We start from the raw sequence: 13,689 nt of genomic DNA on the forward strand, positions 1-13,689 counted from the left end.
TGCACATGGATTCCACCAAAAGCACATCCCATTGTAATTTATTCATTTTTATGCTGGATTAATTTTATAAATTTAATCTTGATAGTTATAAAAAAAAAAAATATATATATATATATATAAGTACTATTATATATATAAGTACTATTATAGGGAAAGTCACCTACTCAATGGTGCGGAATGTGTCTTACCCACAACTAAGTAGCAATTTCTTATATATTATATATAATGTAATCATACTATGCTGATTATGATGAATCATTTTTTTTGGGTATAATTTATATTTTTACATTTTCTATAATTTTATTGACAATTTATTGGTAAAAAAAATTAATTTGCAAAGATAGTTTAATTAAAAGTATTATTTTTGAGAAAGGAATATACAGACCAAAAAAAAAAAAAGAGAAATTCACATTGATTCTATCATTAGCATATTCTTTTTTAGTGTCCACATGACAAGGTGTCTATATCATGATTAAACACAATAACCTTAATTACATAAATGAATTAAGAAATTGTTAACAATGTATTCATGCTCGCATAATATAAGCAGTTTTAATAGTTAAATCTAGAGCATTTTTGACATTTTTCCTTTCCTGCATCCATCATTACCATCAATAGTTATGTTTCTCCAAATCAAATCTGAACCTTATCTTACAAGCATTCATTCTTTTTCTACAATTACACAATCAGCATCTTCACAATTACACAATCAGTAGGAATTATTAGCATATATACCACATGCTATATATTATATATCAGGGAAAATTAGCGCGGTAAAAATTTTAGAGACCTTATTTAGCAATACAAATCAAACAGCTCGGTCTAAATCTAAATTCCTAGGGTGCTGAATCATATATTTGTAAACACAACTTAGACATACACCGATATGATAATAAAAAACAAAAGCAAAGCAATATACATACAGAAATCAAATTTATTGTTGAACGCCAACTGATTAAACTATATCCTCCGAGCTTTCCCATGTTTCAAGCTTTAATATAAATTCTTAAAGTCCCATTATGGATATAATGTAGACAATACATAGTTCACAATATGATCATATGAATCAGTGGATAGAGGAAAAAGTACTTGATGAATCAGTGAGCTTGAATGACTTCCTTATTGTCATAACTAATAACACATGGTTCACGATATATGTTTAAATTAACATTGAAACATTCCCATGTACAGATTTATATAAAATGGCCCTTACCTTTGTCTAATATTTCCTGATACATAGCCATAATCTCAGTCTGTTGAACCTGGATTTCTGGCCAGATGGACGGATCAATAAATCTCATGGCCATAATCCGTTTCGTAATTGTTCTGCTTTCATCATTGTTTGCTTTGTGTTTGATATTTGATCTGTGTTGTTTTTGTGCATTATTTACCGATCTAGCTATTTGAATGCTTACAATGAAAGAATGGAAGATATGATTTTCCTTAATGCTACATGTGGAATTTAGAATCGATTAGGGAAAAGTTAAAGAATATAAAAAGTGATTTTAATTTTCTAAATTATAATTATGAGCAAAAGAATCATATATAATGGGAAATTTTGATATATATATATATATATATATATATATTCTGGAACGTTTATGTTTTTTTAAACTTTCATAACGACTTTCAATTTCACAAATATTTTGTTTTATTTAGCTGATTCTAAACTTCAAACCTAGAACTGAAAAGGACAATACAAGAATCGGTTTTTCAATTTTCAAGTAAATTTAAGAAGAATGATTGTAACACCCCGTCCCGAACCATGTCGGAAATTTTCGCACGTTGACCGAGGTTGACTGTTGACCGTTGACCAAGGAGTCAAAAGTTGACTTTTTGATCCGGTTGGAATTCTAGGTTGACTGAGGTACCGTTACGGAGTACACGTTGGCACGAGTTCGTAGACTGGTAGCACGTTGAAAACGGAGCTACGGTTTGAAAGTTTTGAGCAAAACAAGTTGAGGTCCAAACTGTCCAAGGGGTGCCGGAGTTGACTTTTTATTCATGCAAGGTTGAGCGTTGACTCATGCATGGTTGTGAAGTGCTCGTCGATACGAGTCCGTAGACTAGCGGCACGTCCGATTTGGACATGTGGTTTGAAAGTTATGGACCTGTAAAGTTTTTCAAATACTGTATTATTTTAATATTATTTTTACACGCATAACGAGGTGCCACGTGTGACCCAATGAAGATGGCCATGTGTCACCATGGTGAAATGCCACATGTCAACCATGTGAAAAAATCAAATTATTTTATTATTTTTGAATAATAATATTATTATTAATATTATTTAATTATTTCTTTTTTTTTTCCTTTTTCTTTTTCTTTTTCTTTTTCTTTTTCTTTTCTTTTCCCCACGTGGGAAAACACCATTCTTTCTTTTTCTTTTTCTTTTTCTTTTTCTTTTCTTTTTTTCCTTCTTCTTCCCCGAAATACACACACACACACGCAGCTTTTCTTTCTTCTCTCCCGACCGTCCCTCTCTCTCCTGTGTTTCAAATTCCGGCCACCCATAGCCCTCACGCGCCAGCCACCAAGGAAGCCCGCCACCTCGCGAGCTTGGCCGCCAAGTTTCACGGTCAGCCGCCGCCGGACGCGCGCCGATCGGACCGGAGAAGCCGCCGGTCGGCCAAGTTTCTCTCTCCTCTTTTCTTGTGTTTTCCGGCCAGCCCACTCCCAATTGAGCCTCCTATCCCCCTATTTTGGGTCCTCTGAATCCAAAAATGGCCTCCAATCCCAAAAATTCGAAGCGGTTTGCGAGATATGGAGAAGTGAACACCGGCCGAGACTTTCCGACCAAATTCCGGCCACCTCCGGCGGAATTGGGGTCGATGGAGATCGGATTTGTGATCCTCGTTCCACGAGCTTCGATTCAGTATATCATTCGCCTATTTTGGTTAACGTTTGCGTTTAAGCCCCCGGGTACCGGTATTATTTATCCGAATAAAATATTATTTTATTTGACTGTCTGTGAATTTTGTTCTAGGAGCACCGGTGAGTCGTAGAATTGATCCCGTGGTGGATCTTGGATTAATTGCGTGCTCCAGGTGAGTGACCCACCTTTAAAAATATTTTCGGGGTAATTAATTGTATTTATGTGATATTAATTTGATATCTGTAAATTGTGCTCATGTGGTGTATTTTAAATATAATCGGGAAAAATATTATTTTATATATATATTTACCCATTGGTGCTAAATGAAATTTTGGGTCATTAGAAATTCCCGATTATTATTATATTGTGATTAAACGGTATTTATTACACATGAGCAAGTATTTTCAATAATTAATTGCGTCTGGATTTTATATCATTTTTGGACAATTAATTATGTTTAATTGGTATTTAATTTATGCTCATGTGGTACAATTGGGTTATGGTTTTATTGTGGTTTAATTTATTTATTATGCATAAGCAAAGTGTATTTCGGTGGTATTTGTACGTGGTTTTCAGTATTGATTTTCCGGGCATAATTGGGTTAAATATTTTATGAAAATATTTGTTTAATTTTATAAATTATGCCCGTGGTATTTTTATGGTTGCATTTTGTATTTCGAGAAAATTGTGGTTTGTTGTTATCGCTGTTTCGTACCGGGTGATTGGATAAAATATGTGGGATGGTGTTTTGTGAAATTTTGGTATACTTCCCACGGTGGTTTTTGGAAAAACGGTACGGTTGTTTATTAATGTTTATTTTTAGACGCACTCATACAGTATTGGTGTTCTGGTGTATGGTGTATGGACACGTGGTAGTGCGCGGTTATTATCTGGTTTAGCGCACGGTTATTACTTCACCCGTGAGTTGCCATTGGACCGTGGGCAGGCAAGGTTATTGTTGTGCACAGCCGCCACCCTCCTTGGCCGGGTTGATGGTTTTTAGCAGTCGGTACTGTCGGGACGCCGAAGTGACCACTGCAGGTTTCTGTCTTTAACCTCCCGCCAGTCGGTGCTCGGGACGCTGGGTATCGGAGGGCATCACCGGTATATGGTGTGGTGCGTCAGGTGTAATTGTCGGTGTAATTGCAAATAATGGTTTAAACCCCAAAGGTGTTCAAAATTTATTTATTATAATTTATTATATTTTTATTATATATTTGGGGTATGTATTTATTTAATTGTTGTTGTTAAATTATTTAATCTCTTGGTTTTTGGGAGGTATGCATATTGGGTTTTGCAAAAAGGTTTTAAAAAGGGAACATTTCAAACGGAGCGATTGGTGAGAGTTTTGAGGGAAATCATTATTTTCCAAAGGTTATTATTATTTATTATTAATTGTTGGTATTTGTTCCACTCCTTAATTGTTATTATTTTATTATTATTATCAAAAGGTGTTCAGTAGTTCGGGTTACTCACTGAGATGATTAGCATCTCACACTCTTAAATTCCGTTCTCCTAGGTCCAGATTGGAGACGTTAATTGTCCGGGGCGAGCCCGACGTCTCAGTTCGTTGTCGAAGGTTCAAGAAGTTTTTCTTCCCTTTTTCCTCTCTATCTTGTATTACATTCTTATCCGTCATTTTATAGATTCCACATTTGTCGTATAATGCTCTGTATACTGTATTGGACGTGTCGTTGTTTTTATGCACTGGGTTGCTGCTGTTGTTTTATTTTTGAAGTGCTGAAATTTGTGGAAACAATTTGTAGTTTGTGGGAGGAATAAGGGGATATTTTTAGAAGTGTGTTTTCAGTGCAGGTAGTTGTGGTAATTAAATCCCTTAGGGGAGGCTCTGTCGGATTTTCCGTTGGAGAGTTCGGTAGGGTTTCCCTGGGATCAGGGCTGTCTAGGGTTCCGGGGAAGGAATTCTGGATGGGTCCGGACAATGATGATTTTGAATTTGCACCTAATTGGGTAAAGAAAATGCTACATATTAGGTTTTTTTTTTTCCTTCTAAGTATGCACGCCCACTCTTATGGGTAAACTTGCTTTCTATATGCTAAAATGTTTGTTTACTATAATGGATGTGCAGATTAAATAGAGGAGATAACAAAGGCAGATTCTGATAAAAATGGAGTGGAGTGCTTGCACCAATTTGGTAATTTTTTAATTTCCCGAATGATTTATTGATATATTTTGTTACATATGCATTTTTAATAGTTATTATTGGTGTCTGTTTTCATTGTTTTAAAATGAATTCAGTATAGAAACCAAGAGAACAAGTTGATGATGCAGATGCTCTTTTATTGATGCAAAAACTGCTTCCCCTTTTAGTTAGTTAAAAGGCAAGCTCCTTTCTGAGCTTTGAATTGCTTGGAATGGCTTTTGAATATTTTTGCCTCTCATGTGCGTACGACTGTTCATCTTGAAAGCTATTTGCATCATAAATGTCACTGCTGGCTACGTTGCAGTGGATATTGATTTGTTTTATAGTTAACAATATTCGTTAGTGAACCATTTGAAATTAATTAACCAGTTCACTCTATTATGTATGCATGTAAAAGGGAGCATACATTGAAGCACTTCAAAATTGTGGGAATTCTGGTTGAAAGTTTTGGAATAACACTGGAGATGAGCAGAAGAAATCTGATCTTGGTAGCCTACGATGCAAATTCTGATAGATATCTATCTTTTCATGGTACAATAATAAACCCCACTATGCCAAGACAGATGGATATATTCTGTATTATATATTTTGGTATTTAAACTTACTTGGTTTTATGTCATGTAAAAGAATGGAAAACCCTGCTTCGAGCTGGCTGGTCAGGAAAAACTCATCTTCATGATCCATAACTTTTATCCGTAGCATAGTAAACTAAAATTGTATGCAACTAAATTCAGTTGTTTGATGCTGGCTATAAATCTATAAGGAAACAAAGGGCTTTTTTTATGGACTTGACTGATCCAATCATCAAAAATGGGGATGGCTGCAGAGATATAAGGGATTTCGATATTGGCTGCAGAAATGAGGATGACACACAATTAAGTCGATTCAAGTGTATATTAATAATGTCTATTTGGATGTATACAATGAGTCAGATTAGTGAAGAATCCTGCATTTAAAGCATTATACTCTTGGTTACCTAGTTAATATATGACCCTCTCTAAACTGTGCCAGAACATTCAGCCACTTCTAATTTATTGGATTCAGGTACCATAATTGCACCAAATCATGGTATTTTAATTAAAAAAAAAAACATTGGAATTATAATCTTCTTTTAGCAATATATATACATATATATATATATATATATGTGTGTGTGTGTGTTTGTGTGTGTGTGTATTTTGCTATTTCAACTTTATAAATGTATATAACGATTTGTTTGCTTTTTAAAACATCGAAATTAGTAGTTTCAAGCCATCAAAACAAAAAAAAAATATCAAAATTAGTAAATGTTTATAATAGCTATATGCTAATATTTTATAATAGCTATATGCTAATATTATGTTTTACTTAAATGTATGTGCACTAAACAAATAGGAAAATAGGTAATTGCACCATACTAAATTATTATTTAAAATTTTGTTGAACTTTTTTATTTTTATAATTTCTATTATTAAAATATTAAAATTTTCGACGTTCGAAAAATGATAATGATCGTTTATTTGTTTCAGAGAAAAATAAGTAAAATCCGAAGTCTAAAAGTCCGATTTGAATGATTGACCAATTTTTGACCACTCTCTCATTAAGACGTTGTTTCCAATCTTATCCGATCCAAATAACAAATTCTTTTTTTTTTTTTGAATGAAATAACGATTATAACATTAACTCTCTTTAATTTTCACAATTTGCGTTTTGTTTTATTATATTTCTCATAGTTCTCAATTTTTTTTTTAATTTTAAAAAAAAAAATCCTTTTACCCATACAGATTTTTTAACTTGTACATGATCCAGCTCCACCCCAACATGAATTTTTGCTCTTCTTGAATTGTGTCTTTAATTTTAGCTGCTGGTTAAGTCTTTCTTTTACTATATATCTTTGTTTACAATTAATTACAGCCATTAATGGTGTTTCTCTGCCTCTGGTATGTGTGATGAATTTGGATGTGGGAATTAATTACAGAACATCGCTTTTTTGGGGCTTTATTTTAATTTTCCATCAACTTTAAGTCGTTTGTCATTAATTAATGCACTGTATAAGTACTATGTGCTTATGGCAAAAAAATAAAAAAATAAAAAAATAAAAATTAATATGTGCTTAATATCAATGTAAGGAAATTAGAATCTCCAACCAAATTATATTTATTTTTTTTAATTGTTATCTTAGATGCATCAATTAATATTAAAAAATTTAATAATATATCTAAAGAAATTGGAATCTCTAACGGAAATATATATTTATTTTTGTCTTTTTATAAGTTACATTACAAAAATATTGGTTACTAAAACAAAATCATAATAAAGTATTTATATATCGGCCTTGCTATAAAAGTATAAAAATGTACTTTTCAATTACATGAGAGACCAATTACAAAAAATTACATGAGAGACCGAAGCGATTGGCGCATTGCGCCCAATGTTTATTTTCCGTTTACAATTTATTATTATTATTATAGTAGATGTCTGCAATCTTCTTCTTCTTCCATTTCACTCTGCGTTTTCCTCTACCGCTTCTCACTTTCTCTGAGTCTCTCTCTCTCTCTCTCTCTCTCTCTCTCTACCGTTTCTCTCTCTAGGGTTTAAAACCCAAACCTAGAGACGATGCCGCTCTTCGTCTCCGACAAGGAGTACTCGCTCCTCCGAAACGACGCCGCATTGTTGGCGGACAAGGCCGACGCTTTCATACGAGACCTCTATAAGGAGCTCGACACCGTCCGTGCTCATGCCAATGTGGCTTCCATAACCGCCGAGCAGAAGTACCTCTCTCTTTCCTCCGACTTGTTAAAGCTCCAATCTCACAATTCGCAGCTCCAAAATTCTCTCCGTCGCCGGCTTTCTGAGCTGGCGAACGTCCAAGAACAAAACAGTCGGATTTATGTGCAATGCCTAAGCAGAATTTCTTTTACTCTCTTTTAATCCTTTTAGAATTCATCTTTTTTTTTTTCCCTACTATGTTGTTGTTGTTGTTGTTGTTGTTGTTGTTGTTGTTGTTGTTGTGTTGTAGATTAGGAAAGATGGCGAGATTGAGAGGTTGACGAAGGAGCTCTCTGAACTGCATAAGTCCAAGAGGCAGTTAGTAGAGTTGGCACAGCAGAAAGATTCGGAGATTGTAAGTTCTTTTAGTGATTTTATCCTATTTTGTTCCTCTTAATTGCGCTACTGTATACACAAATGTCTCTCTATCCGATAGCTGACAAGTAAATCTTGTTTCAGCACTTTGGACTTAGCAAATTAGGAATAACCAAATTAGGAAGAAGAGCTTAGTCCTAATTTGCAAAACTCAATTAATGTAGTTTCCAGGAAGGGAGGAAGAGGACACCATGTGTTCTGCAAGTAAGAAAATACCTGTTATCATGATTATTGATAGTCTCCTACCTCCCTACAAAGACTTTTTGAGGCCGAGTACCATTCCCATCAGTGATACGCTATTGACATTTCCTCTACTTGCTTATCGTAGCATTTTGGTTGCTTTGGCTTTTCATGATTACAGGAGGCCTCTACTTGCTTATCGTTGCATTTTGGTTGCTTTGGCTTTTCATGATTACAGGAGGCTGCGGATCTGAAGTTGAAACCGGAAAAATGTGAAGTGTGTTAAGCTTTAGGTTTTTGGGGTATTTCTATTATCATGCCTTGGTTCAACTTTAGTGGTTTGTGATGATGAATTTTTACCCTGTTTTAAAAGGCATACACATTTTTTTGCTTATATTTACATCATTAGTTTTTCATCGAGATATTTAATTTCCTTTTCCTAAAATTGTAGCATTACAATCATTTAGTATATTTTTTCTTCACCTTGGTTTGATTAAATCATGCATAAAATTCTCGAAGCATTTATTTTTCTAAAATATCTTTTGATGCATTGGTTGTTGTTTTGAAAATGTGAGAGGGAAGGAGATGGGATGGGAACGCACATTTCTATGTTAATAATTTTATATTTCTTATTTCAAGAAATTTTGGAAGTTTGTATGTTTCTATTTTTATTCCCTGTAATTTATTTTTTCAATTTTAATTTTGTTCTACTTTAATTTTAAAATTTTGTTTTGTTTGACTATTTATGTTTTGTTTATGATAATTATAATTTCTCTATTTTTATTTAGTTCATGTGTATATTTGAGAATAACTTCTTATGTTATGGATTATTCATAAGACTCGAATTGGTCACAGGTCCAGTGTAGCTTGTCTTCATTTAAGTAATGAAATAGCTATTCCTTGGATTTTAACAATGCATAGCTATTCTTATTCCTGGGAATAGCAGTTGAACCAAATATTGGTGCGTCTATTCATATTGAAATATATTTAATTCCTGTGCCTGTTTTGCATACCAAATGTTGTATTAGAATATTTGTCTTTGACTCAATAAACTTACCTTTATTATATAAAAGATAAAGCTGTTTTAGGAGGCTGTTTCAATCCTTATTATTGTTTGTTATGAATTGGATAGTATCACAGCCGACCTGAATATCCAACTATGTACTAATTTGATAGCAGATTGATGAACTCATTTGAAACTACTGATGTGGTTTTGGATGATCCTATGCCTGTCCCCAAGATTCCTATTGGTGTTTCAGGAACTGCCTTAGCAGCCTCACTTCTGCGTGATGGTTGGAGTGTGAGTTAATATTATTATATTATTAGTGTTGTTTGTTTGGCCAATTCATTTTGGATAATGCATCCATATTCCTTATGTATTTTGTGTTTCTTTAATTTATGTGTTTGTTAAAAAAAGAGAATGCTGCCTTAGCAGCATTCTCTTTTTTTTTTTCTTTACTGTGTTTATATTCGATGGGCCAGCATTTACTTGAATTGCCTGTATTCTTGTAGGTTTTATACAATCTTACATTCCTATCATTATCATATTTTTGTTTACCTAAGTAACCTAACAAAATGTTTTTTCCCCCCTCTTTGTTTTTTTATTGTTATAGTTTTTTAGGTACGTATTTGCACTTATGTTTCTGAAGTTAATTGTTTTAGCTTCTATTCTATATCTTCATTGACGTGATTATGTGTCTATATTTTCTGTGAGAGTATTGACACTCCCTTTTCTTGACCCTAGCATATTTTCATTTTTTTGATTTGATTTTTTTTTTTTTTTGGGTATTTCTCTAGAACAGTTTTATATGAATATTCTAATAAATTGAGCTGCTGATGTTTTCCCATTTTGATTATTTACTTCATGTTTCAATATTTCCACAAGTATGACCAAGTTATACCGTGTTCATCTTTCATTTTCTATCAGCGGTTAACCAATATCATCTATGCAAACGCGTCAGCCCTTGATTTAGAAACTTGACCTTGCCATTGTTTCTTGCCTAATGTCTCTATTGCCTAAAGACCCACGATAGAATTATTATATGTTTTATCTCTGTTTTATTTTTTCTGTTTATTTCTAAATATCTGTTAGCTTCATATGATCAGTTGTTTGTTCCTCTACTTTGATGCTTTTTAATTAGGAAAATCAGAATCAAATTTTGCTAAAGAAAGACTTAAGAGCTCAACAAAAGAATTTGAAGATCAGGTTATATTTTAAGAATACATGCCATGTCTCTTGGCAGGCAGAATTTATTTGTTTTAGTCAATAGCTTTACGGGCGATGTGCATCTAAGTTTTTTGTTGTCTGTTGTGATGTTTAACATATCAGAGAAATGAAACCAATGATGTTTTGGCAAGGAATATGGAATATTCCCAGTTAATAGTTGACTACCAAAGAAAGCTGAAAGAAAGTTCTGAATCTTTGCATGCTGCTCAGGAGGTTTCCAGGAGGTTGAGTGTGGAGGTACGATACTCCTATTTTATGTAGCTTGCTCACATTTGTAGATACTCACTTTAGATTTGTTATTATCAGGTATCTCTTTTAAAGCATGAAAAGGAAATTCCCTGCAGTTTGGCTGAGAAGGTTTATTCCCTGCAGCAGGTTTTCCATTTTTATAAATGTTCCGCATGTTCTCAAATTATTTATCATTTAGCATGCTATTTTTTGTTATGGGGCTTCATATTTTCCATATAACAACAGGAGGCAAGAGCCGCAGAGAGTTAAAAACAGGAAGAGTATGTGAAAGAAGTTGTTACCATTACTTTTGGAATTTGTAGGTTCGTGATTTTAGCTCAAAAAACAAATATATTTTGAATAAAATTGCTAAGCAGGGTCAATTTATTTCAACATGTTCAGTATTTGATTGTATCTATTATAATCAAATTAAATTCTTTCAGCCTCAAAAAATTGTCTACTTCAAAGTTCCTATCCACTGTTCACTAGCTAGCATACCTTGGATCATTTTTATACTCATGGTTGATTTTTTTAGTTTAAGTTTGGTAGTCAAAGCATTTGATTCCAAAGCAATCTCATCGTAGTTCTGAACTTTAAATTTAGTTCTTTCTCTGTGCTGCTGTATCATTATGTAAATGTGATTGCAGGAACATGTGCCTATTTAGATTTAGTAGATATTAAAAAGTATTGGTTGATACAACAGTGGCAGCATTGCATAATTTTTTTTCTTTACGAGAGGGTCTAGTTTACGTAATAAACTGAGATGCAATCAATCTTTTAAGGACTTTTTTTGTGCTGCAATTCAGTTCTAAATTGTGTTTGTTAATTGATATCTCATATTTCGGAAGTTAAATCCTTTGTTTATTGCTTATACTGTGATATATATATATGTATGTATATATATATATATATATATTCACCAGGAAATAAAAGAGAAGGATGCTCAAATAGAGGAAATTAAGAGACTTCTTTCTGAGAAGCAGAAAACAGTATGAAAACTGGAGCAAGATCTTTCCAATTGCAAAGCAGAACATACTGAAAGGGAAAGGAGGATAAATGATTTCATTACAGGGAAAAGATACGAAGCAGAAATTTCTGTTGAACAGACCATGAAGGAGAAAGACACTAGAATTCAGGTTCATACAACGAATATTCTTCTCAGTTTTTATTTTCTGCATTCCTCTATTTACACTTAGCTATTTGTGTTTGGCAGGCTCTGGAGAAACACCTGGAGAGGAAGAAAGATGAACTGATGATGGAAAGGAAAGGACATCAGGCAGAAAAACAAATGTATCTGAAGAAAGATAAATTGCATAACCAATTTTTGCAGGTTTGTAATGTTATTTTAATTGTTTGAGCAGGTTTGCAATTGTTTATGTAGTAGAAAATTTTATGTATAACATGTCTCTCAATGGCTGGATCTGATATATTCATCTTTGCTTTCTAGGAGAGCGAAAGGTTAAGCCTTGAACTGAAGAATGTTAAGAAGGCTTCAGAGCTTCTATTTGATGAGCTTGAAAAGGTTAACAAGGACAAACATAGCCTCCCAGAGGTAACAAAGTAAATTTATTTATAGTTTTTTTCTCTTTTCCTTTCAGTTTTACTGTTAGATGTGGGGATGGGGGATATAAAGGTTGAATTGGTTGTGTGGGTATCAAATAGTGGGATTATCAAGTGTGTTACACAAACTTTCACTCAAATCAATTATCAAAAAATAAAATAAAATACTTGCATCTTTTACTGAAGGTAAAAGTAAAATGCAACCATCTTTGTTTTCTGTAATATTTTATGGCATTTTGACACCTCATATTTTGTTAAAAGAGCTAGTAACACCTACAAAATTTTTCCCTTCTGGATGTTATCATTTAATGATTAGTTTTATTTAGAAACACCACACACACACACACTTGGGTAATGTAGAATGGGGCTGTTCAGTTTGAGTAAATTATTGTATCATTGAAGGTTGTGGATCTAAACAAATTTAGATCTAATGGTTTGATTATGTAATTTCTGCCATTGTAAAGATAAAGGTGTATCAGGAGAAGTTACAAAAGGCATTACTATCAGTTTTCAGCGAGTTTGGAGTTCTTGTTCGTACAGATGCTACATAGACTTAGCTGCTCCATGTGGTATTTTTTTTTTTTCCTTTTATTATTATTATTTTTTTTTAGGATATTGAGTTCATTAAGTATTTAATTCCTTTTATACGTATGGTGGCTCCTGCACAGGCTCTTACTGTGTCCTTGGTCCTCACAAGTTTGACTCCAAAGCGAGAAATGATATGTTGAAAGTTGCAAAACCAGATGATCCGCCTGAGATGATGTAAGGACTTGTGGGTAAACCCACCACACAATACCAAAACACAGCAATTTTATATACCCACGACACAATACCAAAACACAGCAATTTTAGATAGCATAAATTGTATATCAATTTTATATTGTATATATATATATATATATAGATAAAGAAAGAAAGAAGAATACAGACTGTCGATAAAGTAAGAATCATCATCATCCAACACTACTACTAAGACCAACGTAAGTGAATGTGAAAATATTTTTTCTTTCAATTGGATTTTGAGAATTGTTTAAACCTTCTTAAAATTGTTGATCAATATATATTGTATATTACATTTGGTTCAGTGCATGAACTCTTTCACCATTTTGACATGAGAAGAAATTGTTCACTAAAATATTGGAAACAACTGCAGCCTAATAGATTCTTAGCAGAGTTTATGTCTTTGGAGATTAACGGTGAATCCTTGACCACAACATATTTAAGAGTATTTAATGCCTTTGTCTGTTTGTAAAATATTAAAGAAACAAATGAATAGAGGAGAGAAAAATAACAGAGAACTGAAAACAGAAATGGCTACATTTTTATTATATT

At 33.2% G+C, this 13,689-nt stretch overlaps 1 non-coding gene across 14 annotated transcripts; it reads left to right on the plus strand.

The window, feature by feature from the left end:
• The first annotated feature begins 7,377 nt into the window (after positions 1 to 7,377).
• On the plus strand, positions 7,378 to 13,250 carry LOC107405493 (uncharacterized). 14 transcript variants are annotated; one of them, XR_009638517.1, is made up of 12 exons: positions 7,379 to 8,142; positions 8,524 to 8,644; positions 9,519 to 9,642; positions 10,484 to 10,548; positions 10,672 to 10,806; positions 10,876 to 10,944; positions 11,044 to 11,120; positions 11,721 to 11,933; positions 12,011 to 12,127; positions 12,245 to 12,349; positions 12,822 to 12,926; positions 13,026 to 13,250. It is a non-coding gene; the product is annotated as an uncharacterized LOC107405493 (transcript). The 14 variants fall into 14 exon arrangements; XR_009638518.1 differs by having other exon boundaries at positions 9,522 to 9,642; XR_009638515.1 differs by having other exon boundaries at positions 8,581 to 8,644.
• The last annotated feature ends 439 nt before the right edge of the window (positions 13,251 to 13,689 follow it).

The sequence above is a fragment of the Ziziphus jujuba genome, chromosome 3 (genome assembly GCF_031755915.1).
Source record: "Ziziphus jujuba cultivar Dongzao chromosome 3, ASM3175591v1".
Classification (NCBI taxonomy): domain Eukaryota; kingdom Viridiplantae; phylum Streptophyta; class Magnoliopsida; order Rosales; family Rhamnaceae; genus Ziziphus; species Ziziphus jujuba.